The 11,765-nt window shown below is 39.0% G+C and overlaps 1 pseudogene; it reads right to left on the bottom strand.

Moving 5' to 3' along the window:
• Positions 1-3,415: 3,415 nt before the first annotated feature.
• Positions 3,416-10,375, bottom strand: LOC140507793 (uncharacterized; annotated as a pseudogene).
• Between the last annotated feature and the right edge of the window lie 1,390 nt (positions 10,376-11,765).

Here is an 11,765-nt window from a genome sequence, read left to right as displayed (position 1 = left end):
AAGTGGTTTATTCCCTCATCTTCTGAAATTCTTTGACTTCTAAAAGATATCCATGTTGCATTTATTATGATTTGTTACCAATGAAAAGTTATGAAAATAAAAGAGGATAAAAAATTATGTTCTCTTTAGGTAAACAGATAGATAAAGCATCTATTGAGTGTATCTAATGGGCCAGGCACTGATATGCTGTGCTTGCAAATGCAAGAAAAAAGGGGGCCTCTTTGCAAGTGAGGCCAAGGTTGAGGTTTTGGAAACATGGAAGACTTACTCTCTTCTGTAGCTACATCTCCCTGTGAGCAGTTACTGTTTTTATGCTATTGGTTAAATGATCAAATGAAAGAAAAGGTTGTTCATGAAAATCTATTCCATTGCTGCAAAAATAACTAAGACCTCATTCTTTCCTGAAAAAGATTTAGCTGTATGTGACATAAGTGACAGTTTAGACAAAATATGATAAAACTCATGGCAAAATCACACCTCAGACACCTATTAATTGTGTGACCCTGGGCAATTACTTAACCTAAGTGGGCTCTCAGATCTTTAAAATCAAGTTGGAACCTCTGACCACTCCTTCCAGCTCTAAATCTATAGTGGTAAGGTTCTAAGGATATGTAAATAAAGTTCTAAATTGGCAACTCCATTTCCAATCAAAAATCCTTTTTTCTCCATCCCAAATATTTGCTTGTAACAATGCAGATGATTTCTATAAACAGTTTTTTTCCATTTCATGCACATCACCAGCAATGCCCCAAATTGCAGCATAAACCACATCAATAGTTGCCTTTCTAGAAATATTTTCAAGTTTCCTGATTTGTTTTGTTTTCTTTCTCCCCCATTCTTTCCCCCTCATTTCTTTCAGGCAGCAGGCAGAAAACAGATTGTGCTTTGCCTTGAGGAGTAGAGTGAACAAAGAACTCCCAGGATGCTAGTCCTTCAATAGCGCATCCGCATACTCTGAAAATACTTGAGGGACAGGGACTTTTCAAAATCTGCTACTTCTTTTGTTTTAGAATGAGATGAAGGAGCCAGATGAAGCCAAGGGGTGGGAAACAGAAGGGGAGGACTTTACATAGGGGTGAGGTGGTTGGAGAAAAGGACAATGAGATTAAAATATATACATATGCATGAGTATATGTGTGTGATATATACATATATACACATACATACACACAAATATATACATATATACAATACATATACATACATATATGTATGTGTGTATACACACACACATACACACACACACACACACACACACACACACACACACACATATATATATATACATATATATAAGCCTGCAGGTAAGATTTCCTATCTTCCTGATGTCAGTCTCTAATTGGAAGGACCGTTTGTGTAAGACAAGGATGGGATTTTGCCCAGTATCTGGACCACATATTCTCCAGTGTCATACTCTTAGTCCAGAGGTAATTAACTTAATTTGACCAATCATGCCCACTTCTACAGCAGAGCTCCAACGCTGTCCACATCATTCTAATTTATGAATACTCTTAAAAAACAACATGACAGAAGAATAACGCCTAATCAACACTTTTCTAATACCCCAGCAAATAATAAATCTGCTGTTGGGGAAAAAATAAGTTCACACTTCCTTTTCAAATGAGGGCAAAAGCCCTCCTAATGAACTAAAAGTCAATTAATGCAACATTAAAATGAAGTTATGTATGCTGTCAGCAAACGGTATAGTTGTTGCAGTAAATATGCAAGAAACTGCTTAAGCTTGGTAAATCATTAGTGAGGAACCAACTGGGTTCTTAGAGAATCTGAGCAATGGGAAAACTGTACTTAACAAAGAGGGTGACCGGAGCAGCCTCTGCTGAGTTATAGCTCACAGTACAGGATGGGAAAAGAAAAAAAAGAAGGAAGGAAGGAACAAAGAAGGAAGGAAAGAGATAGAGAAAGAGAGAGACAGAGAGAGAGAGAGAAAGAAAGAGAGAGAGAGAGAGAGAGAGAGAGAGAGAGAAATTGAAGTTGTAAAGGAGACAAAAGAAAGAAAACAGGTCATCACTAAAGGGTTTTGTATCAAAATATAGATATCTTGTTATGTTGTATGCATATATGTACATTTATATTTTTGGCTTGTTTGGGGAAGTTATATTTTTATACATACATATACACTGCCAAATAAAAAAAGAAACTATAAGATATCCACAGAAATCTCTTCATTCTTTAGCTGAGTCCACTTCTCTCTAAAGCTTTCCTCCGGTATAGATGCCAGTTGAAAGTTCTTAGTCTTCAATTCAAAAGATGTCAAGATTTTGATTAAAAAGAAAAGTCCTTTTGTCTTTGGTGCCTAAGATCAAGTATCCACAGCTCTAATTTTGTAACCTAATTAAAACACACACACACACACACACACACACATACACACACACACACACACACACACACACACACACACACAGACACACACACACACACACACACATACACACACACACACATACACACACACACACACATACACACACACACACACACCCCTACCTCTGTCCCACACTTCTGTCCCTGGAAACCAGGCTTAAGAAAACTGGGTTTAGATGATTTGGGAGAATAACGTTATAAATATTCAAAGTTTATAATGGACTTCTTATGTTAATCAGTAAAATGTAATTTGTTTTAAAATGAGAGTTATATTTTGTTAACCTATCCGAGCCTCGGTTTCCTAATATGTAAAATGAGGAGGTTTAACTAAATGACCTTTTAGTTCCTTTTTAGGTCTATAACTACAATCCTACAGTGCTATGATCCTTCCATTTCTAACTTAGTGACACAGTGGAAAATTTAGACAGCTCGATAGAACTACCCCACCACCTCTGGACTAAGCTGGAGGGCAAATATGCTTGACAACACCGAAAACAACCTTGTCGATAGCAACTACTTGCATTTATCCCAAGTCAATGAAATATAAATGCCATCTCCTCCCCTATGCATGCATCTATTCATGTCATGTGTATTTGTTTACTTAATGAGGTGTCTGGAGGCCTCTACTGGTGATTATGAAAACATCGCAATGGAATATTAAAATCTTGAGATGTCCTTGAGTAAGCAAGCATTCTTTAAATGCCTGCCAGATCTAAGTTTCCAAAACTCTGTTTCTACAGCATTTTGACTCTTAGTCAGCAACTGTAAGCCATGGTGTAGTGATTTTAATTGTCTCTTGACAACGCTCTTTCTAAGCTCACCAGATCAAAGGATACCTTGAATTTTACTTCTCTGGGCAGATGCCATCTTTGCTGTCCATCACAGCTGCACAAACTTATCACTTTGAAAATTATTTTTTCACCCTCTGTCAGCTTGCATCACATCTGAACTCTCCCTTCCCAGGGGACTGGGGCAGCCTTTTCCATCAAACCAGCTGTTTGCTTTTCTCAGTAATGACAAAACAACCATGTTATAAATGAACGGTGGCCACTTCAGATGGGGGAAAATCAGCTTCTGTTCCAAATCTGCTTTGTTTCCAGTATCCCACAACTGCCAGAGGAATAAAACACAGTCAGAAGCTGCTGGCAGGAGACGTGGGTGAAGGACAATAAATAAAAAATGTGGGACAGGCAGAGAAAGGAGAGATTATAAAATTATTTCACAACACACAAGAATAAAGGAAGCCCCTAGAAATGCCCCCAGACAATACCAAGAATGTGCTCTCTATCTTCCCACAAGTAACTTGCCCATGAAATCCTTTGCAAGCCTTGAAATTCACAATCTCAGCTCTCCCCTTCAGGGAAGAGGGAAAAGGAGAATGGATGACTGGGAGGGGGTGGGGATGAGCAGAGGAAGGAAGAAAGAAAATAGGACAAAAGGAAGAAAGAGAGGGGCGAGTGTGGAGTATAAGAAGGGAAAAGCACAAGTATTAAGCAATTGAAAGAGAGAGAAGATAGGAAGAAAAGAAGGAAAGAGGGGGAAGAAAAAGGGAAAGAAAGAGAAAATGAGACTGAGACAGGGACAGAAAATATCACAAAAGGAACTAAAATTTAAGAAAAAAAAAACAAACTCATATAGTCATTTGCCCTTACAACACTGACTTCAGTTAGAGCTTCCAAGATTTAGTCATTGCCTGTGGTGTCTCCTGAGAGAATAGCTATTGGATTTTATTGGCATTAACTAAAATTTGAGGTGCTGGAAGCAAGGATTAAACAAGAAAGACTCAAAGAGACCCTTAGTCTAATAAGTTATGCCAAACAATTAAATCATTAGCATGGAGGAAAAGGGGGCCAACCACAAAAGGAAGACAAGTTGACATCTGGTTCCATTTTTTGTTGTTGTATTCTGCCAAGCCCACCCACAACTTCTGATCATGAAGAAGGTGAGAGGTAATAAAATTGAAGCCCTCAAGACAGTTATGAAGTGGTCCTTGATTATTTTTTTTTTAAATACAGAGGATCAAATGAAATCTTCTTGAAGTATAAGGAATGCGAGATTCTATCCATCAAAGTCAGCTTAGCTGGGATCTTTGGGGACATGAAAGGGAGTTGTTTAAGTTACTGAGATGAGGTTCTTACTGTTTCCCAGAGCAGTTCACTGTGTGCTAATTTTATTGTCTCTTTACAAATACCCATAGATGGGCTTTGACCCCTTTGTAGACTAAGGTTACATGTGGAAGTTTTATATTGCAATTCATTATGAAAGAAGAAAGCTGAGATGTCATTTATTTTCCTGAAGTCAAGGCCACTAGATTTGTTAATGCATTCAAATAGTGATAATGGCAATCATTCATTTCCTCTTCATTTACATGTTAGTCATATAATTGTGTTATTACCATTTATTAACACTAAGGATGTGACATATGTGTTCATAGGAAGTCTTCTCAGTGTGTTAGATGTTATCATGAATTATGGTGACATGGAACGGAGTGCCCAGAGAGAACCTTGCTGAAAAAGCACAACTAGGAGATGAGCTGGACAATCACTCCAAAGGTGCCTGGGCCAAGTCAGAGAATGCCCAGGCAGCGGGAAGTGCTTTCGAGAGTGGTGGCCAGTTTTACTTCTCCTTCCCCTTACCACTTCAATAACCTGGGAAATTATTACGTATATATGTAGTAATATGTAATATGTATTTTCATATTTCATAATATGTATGTAATAATATGTATTTTCCATATATATATGGAAAATTACTGGATAAGTGTGTGTGTGTATCTGTGTGTGTGTATCTGTAAGGAAAGAGGCGGAATGGAGGAGGGAGGGAAAGAGAGAGAGAAGGGAAGAAAAAGACAGAGAGAAAGAAATAGGCAGAGAGATAGAAACAGAGAGAAAGAGAAAGAAATGTCTCTTAGGAACTCAAGTCTTAGCATCAGAGAATTCATGGGATGTGGTATTGTGGCTAGAGAACCTGTCTCAAAGTCAGAAAAACCTGGGTTCAAGTCCTGACTCTAACATATGACTGTGTGATCCTGGGTAAGTTAATTAATTACCCCGTGCTCTAGACTAAGTTGCAGAGAAGGTCCCAACATTTCTTGGTCTTGGGAGAGCCTTCACCTAGGTGTTCCCTATAATTTGGTGCAGTGGATAGAGCCCCCAGCTTGAATCAGAAAGAACTTATCTTCCTGATAAATTCCTGAGTTCAAATTCAGCCTGACACTTACCAGTTGAGTGACCCTAAGCAAGTCACTTAACCCAGTTTACCTCAGTTCCCTCATCTGTAAAATGTGCTGCAGAAGGAAATGGCAAACCACTCCAGCAACTTCGCAAGAAAACCCCAAATGGGGTCTCAAAGAGTCAGACATGACTGAACAAAGTCATAGATCAAGTCTCCATCTCTTTTAATACTTAAGTTTTATATAAATTTTAAATTCTTCTTTAAATTCTTGAGGTCATGGTTATGTCTGCGTATTCTCTCTTATAACTCTTCCCTATAACTACTTTCACTTTTCTCTGACTTATATTCACCACCTTTCTCTCCCACCAAAGCATTCTCATATGTGTACACACAACCCCCCCCCCCCACACACATACTTTTCTTTTCTAGGAATCTGGACCAGTAATTTCATGAGTACAGAGAACTCTCAGTGTGAAAAGTCCCTTCACTATTATAGAATAGCAAATTATCTCTAATCTTAGAAAGTTGCCTGAGGCACTGAGAAGTTAAGTAACTTTCTAATAAAACATAGCCTATTTCAGAGGCAGGATCAAAATCCAAATCACCAAACACTTTCCCACCTAGCATTCTTTCTTTCCTCCTTTGCTTTTATGTAACCCTAACAATCTTTCAAGACCTAGCTGAAGTCTCACCTCCTCAAAACAAAACAAAAACCCACCTTTCATGATTTTCTACCTTATTACTGATTCTCCTCTCTCAACTGCTGTTGGACCTACAGAACATGGAAGCATGTAGAGGATGTAAGGACAAGGTTAGCAATGTTTTATCACTCATTTTTGCATTTAGTTTGTCTACAATTATTTTTATTTATATTAGCTACAGTCATTCCTTCTACATCCAGGGGGTTAGGTGACTAGGCACCCTCCAGATCTGGAAAATCCATATAAAATTTTTTGACCCTTTCTTTGTACCAGAGGAAAGGTCTGAATTATTATGGTATTAAAAGATAAAATATGTCTAATATTATATAACACTATGCATATATTTCATGCATTTCTGAATTTCCAAATGTTTTTTGTGTTGTCTGTGGCTTCCACAAAACTCCTCAAAAATTCTCATTAAATTTCTTATGCTGACCCACAGTATAGTGAAACTGTGGAAAGGATAACCATATTTCTCTATAACCGGTTTTCGATCTCTGGGGCCCACATATCGGGTTTCTTTTCCTTGACAGTGCTAGTAACACTTCTACCTGACCGTGGGCAAATCTCTTAACCTCTCTGGGTCTCAGTATCCTTATCTGGCAAATTAAGGGTTTGAGTAGATGATCTCTAAGGTCATCCAGCTCTAAATCTATGATAACATAATCTAGATTACTTGATTACATGTTCCAGAGTCCCAGGGAGAATGTTTAATGAGGTATTTCCAAACTTACCCCACCCTTCAAGGGAATAACCAAGCAGTATTCCCAGCCCTGTGACCACAACAATAAATAAGTGACCACTTAAATGCAATAAGAACTTAATTTTTCTTAGTTGCCCCTCCTCTTGTTTGACTGGACTTCTTCCTGATCTTGTCCAAGAGATCAAATGATCTAGCCATGTTTGGATGCTGCATCAGTTGTAGCTTTCTAGCTGATAGAGATTCTGTTTAAAAAGGCTTCCATAAGCCTCTGTCATTCTAGAACCTGTTTTCTCCAACAATAACTATGAATTCTTGTTCTTGAGGATGTTAAGCAAACTTCACCCTCTCTTTGGCTCCTTTCCATTCCTCTCTCTCCTTCACCCCTTGTCATATACAGTCCCCACAAATTCCCTTAGGTGACATAAAAGAAATTTTAAATGTTCCTCACCTTAAACCCACTGATCCTACGGAAGTTGTGAATTTGTCCCCTGGCACTATAGATAAGAAAACATTTCCCCGTACTACCCCCAAGATTTGTTTCCCTGAGCCCTGGAAGTCTGGGACAACCTTGTAATCACTTCTTTAACCTTCCTGGAGATCTCAGCGTTCCAGCCAAAAGAGCCTCATTCACATTATTGTCTTCTCCTCTCTCCCTTTTCTTCTCCCTCCACACCTCTCTCTCTCTCTCTCTCTCTCTCTCTCTCTCTCTCTCTCTCTCTCTCTCTCTCTCTCTCTCTCTCTCTGTCTCTCTGTCTCTCTCTGTCTCTCTGTCTCTCTCTCTCTCTCTCTGTCTCTCTCTCTCTCTCTGTCTCTCTCTCTCTCTCTCTCTCTCTGTCTCTCTCTGTCTCTCTGTCTCTCTCTGTCTCTCTCTGTCTCTCTCTCTCTCTCTGTCTCTCTCTCTCTCTCTCTCTCTGTCTCTCTCTCTCTCTCTCTCTGTTTTCTGTCTATTTGTCTGTCTAACTTAGCACTTGTATAACCACTTCTATACAAAGGTCATGTAGCCTGGGACTAGGAGGCCTACATGGCCTTCTCCTAAACCTGGTGTCTTCAGGCTCTTCCTAACATATTCCATCTGAAACTCATTCTTTTTCTTATTGTGACCCCGAATCTCAGCACTCTCTTGGATTTCAGGTGACTCATTGGTAGAGCTGAGGCAAGATAACAATGTATTCCTGACCCAGCTGCTTGCTCCAGACATCTTCCTGTGTATCTTCCATGATTCATTCTCAAGTGGGGCATCTCTTTTATTCTCTAGGATTCACAATATGAATCCATATATAAATATATATATATGCATATGCATGTGTATTGTGTGTATACATATATAGTATGTATATATATGCATACGAATATATAATAAATCTTAGCTTATAATTCCCTCCACCAATGGGAGCAGGATTATAGGGAGCAAAGAAGTATTGCTGTATATTGGGTTATTTTTAAAAGATGATAGCTCAGGTCTCCCTGGGTTAATGAATCCAGTGAACCCTGGTTCCATAATTAGTACTGCAGTAGGATTTTAATGCTCTTTCCTTTATTTTATTACCCCTTGTGGCAGGGTTTATTAGATAATTAAACAAGAGCAAGAAAAAATTTCAATAAAATCTCCTCTTTCCAATTGCTCTTTAGATCTTTTACTATGACCTTTTCCTCACTCTTTTGCCCTACCCCCATCCTGATTTCCTTTTGCCCTAAATGTTAGCAGAGAGTAGAATAGAAAAAGAATAGTCACCCATTAAGAGATGGCATAGCTTCCAAATGACATGATGCAATCAAAGTAGAACTCCATCAAAATGTGTAATGTCCATGGGGGGAATGGCCTTGCAGGTAACACTGACATTTCTACCAGAGATAAGTCACAGAAGATAATCAAGGACAACATATCCAAGGATTAGGGGGGAGAACTGAATATGTAATATTAAAATGGGAAGAATAACTTGCAGTTTACTAAGTGAAGTTATGCCTAATTCTAATTTGTAGAACCCCAATTTTAAAAGCCTATTGATCCAGCTCCTTTGCCTGAGGCAAGGTTACACTTAAAATAGTAAGTAGTTACTCTGTTTGGAATGATAATTAGAGAACAAAATTCCAGTTTCATCTAGTAACTAGTTTCAGCTTGTAACAAATTCCATCTAGGGAAGTTCTTTCTAGCTACCTTAAAATCTGTTGTGGTCTAATTTCATATTTCTTGCTGATTGAAGATGAAAAACCAGTCAGCAACCTTAGTTTTGAAGGATCATTAGAAGTGAAAATACCAAAAGATTTTAAAAATGGATGTTATTTCTATCAACTCACGTACTTATTTTCCCATGTCTACAAAATATGAGAATAACACACCTATATTACAGCATACAAAAGGTATCCTTGATGAAAATTTGAGAAAGGAATAGGATGCATTTATAAATGATGCTCTACAGCAGACCACCTCTTTACAGATGCACCACTGTTTGAAAAGTACAGAAAATATAAGGTCCCATTATAAGTGTTTTTTAAATTAGAAATAGAATTATTTGAGTCAGTAAAGCAAAATGCAACTTTAGAGACATTATTCTGACAAGCTGTCTTCCATGCAAATTTTAAGATCATAAATGTTTCCCTAATACATGCAACAGCACACCTAATTTTGCTTAACCATTCTCTGATTATTTTTCTCCAATGACTCACCATTTCCCTTATTTGTAAAAAAAAATGTTGAATAATCATACCATGGCTGGGAAAAAATGGTGGTTTAGGGTTTAAGTAAGTTCTGCTCTCCTGAAGCCTGTATTTTGAAGGCTTTGGATCAGTAGTTTTAGCCCCAGTATCTTTGGGTTTGGACTTGGCAGACTTGGGGTGAGTAGGCTTAACAACCTTGGAATCATTGGGCTCTGTGGTCTTAGAATCAGACTTGAGTGCCTTGGGATAGAACTTGGCAGCCTTGACTTGGTGGCCTTAGCATCAGATTTGTTGGCTTTGGGACCAGATTTGCAAACTTATTGACCTTAGAGTCAGACTTGGTGGCCTCAGAGTCAGTGGCCTTAGGGTAAATGGGCTTGGCAGCCTTGGGGTCAATGATTCTGGCAACTTTAGAGTCAGGCTTTGTAGTCCTGGGACCTGAGCATGTGGTGCTGACCCTAGGACCTGGACACTTGGTGGCCATCTTGTGGTCAGCATACCAGGTAGTGTCCTTGAGGATCTTGGGCCTGAGGACCTTGGCCTTGGAGGCGTTGGTGCTTGGGGCCTTGATGACTTTAGTGTTGTTGGCCTGCATCTTCTTTAGCCTCTTCTTGCTGTGTTTCTTGGCAAAGCACATATTTCTCTTGGGGCCAACACCTTTCAGAGAGTTATATCTCTGAGACCTAGGTTTCTTGATGCCATTTCTGTACCATTTTTGTGATTGGTTGTGAGTGGTATGGTTCTTAGACTTAGCCATCTTTACACTGCATCTTGTGGCAACAGTCACTACTCCGAATGGAAGAAGCCAAAGCGAGAGAGACCTTCATCTGATTATTAATATCAGGTAAGATGTATATAAAACAAGTTGTATGCTCTCTCCAAAGATATTCATCAGGTTCATGGAGATCTGCTCTGGAATACAAATTGAAAAGGAGTTCCATAGGTAGGAAGATCTTCAAAACATCCCCGTTCATATGGTTGTATATATTAAGCTCTGGAGTGTTACTGAGACTCCTAAGTAAGTTCTACAATAATTCAAAAGAGTTGGTTTTAACCATACAAACTGAAAAAACTAAGTAGGCAAAAAATATGAATATTGTCCCAGATGTCCAAATGAATCCTATAGATTACCCATCAGTAGGTATATTTTGAGGAGACACTGCATTGAAAAGGAATGATTGTATCTCCCAGGCAATATTCACAGCACTGAGGACAACTATGAATAGGCTGGCATAGTTCTGAATCGCAAAGCATAAAAGACTCTCCATATAGAAGACAGAAGAAAAACATTTATTCAGATACCAGAAAGTCAAATCCCAACACCAGATAGTTAAATCTGTCATGGTATCCAAGAAATCAATACACATTAGCACTGCTGGGGACAAAGACATTCTTAAGCCTTCCCCCCCTCTCACTGCCCCACTGCAAGGGTCTTCTCACAAGCAAACACGCACAAGCCTTTGCTGTGCCTGCTGGCCTGAGTCTTCTCTCCTCAGCCCCTATCACCCTCACTAACTTCCTCCTGGCTCTGCACCACCCTTCCTGTTCCATCCATCCAGCAAGCTCCTCCTACCACATGTGACTTAAACTTCGAGGTGATTTAAGCAGGTCACATGGAACTATTAATGAATGAGAAAGATCTTTCCTTTTGAATTACTATACATTTGGCCCCAAGATCTTTCGTATTTATTACATAGGTCAGTGGGACAATGGAACAGAATTGCAACAGGGGTAACAGAAAATAAGCATATAAAACAATAACTTAGGCAACTGGTGTCAACAGAACTCCACAACAGTATAATGGGGATCATACAAAATTAACACATAAAACAATATTTCAGGATAGGGCTTGAGCACAAGCACCCAGTATTCCCCCTCAGAAAATAGGGCCCAAAAGCTTAGGGTAAGGGGCAAAGGTCTCTTTTTCCATAACTACTTCCTGCTGAAATTAGAGCTGTCCCAGCCCCAAGAGGTCCCATTTGAGAGATCAGTTCTTTAGCTGGCATTCAGAATTTGGTCAACATCAGGTCCAGAGATGACACATCATGATCATGGTTAGGGGGTGACATCCAGCTTAAGTGATCAGGCATCTGCAGGTGGAAGGTACTAAGCTTCTTGGAAACAAATCTAGCAAACTAGTTTAACAA

The sequence above is a fragment of the Notamacropus eugenii genome, chromosome 5 (genome assembly GCF_028372415.1).
Source record: "Notamacropus eugenii isolate mMacEug1 chromosome 5, mMacEug1.pri_v2, whole genome shotgun sequence".
In the NCBI taxonomy this organism is placed as follows: Eukaryota; Metazoa; Chordata; class Mammalia; order Diprotodontia; family Macropodidae; genus Notamacropus; species Notamacropus eugenii.
The sequence above is the reverse complement of the archived record's forward strand: the minus strand, read 5'-3'. Positions and strand labels throughout refer to the sequence as shown.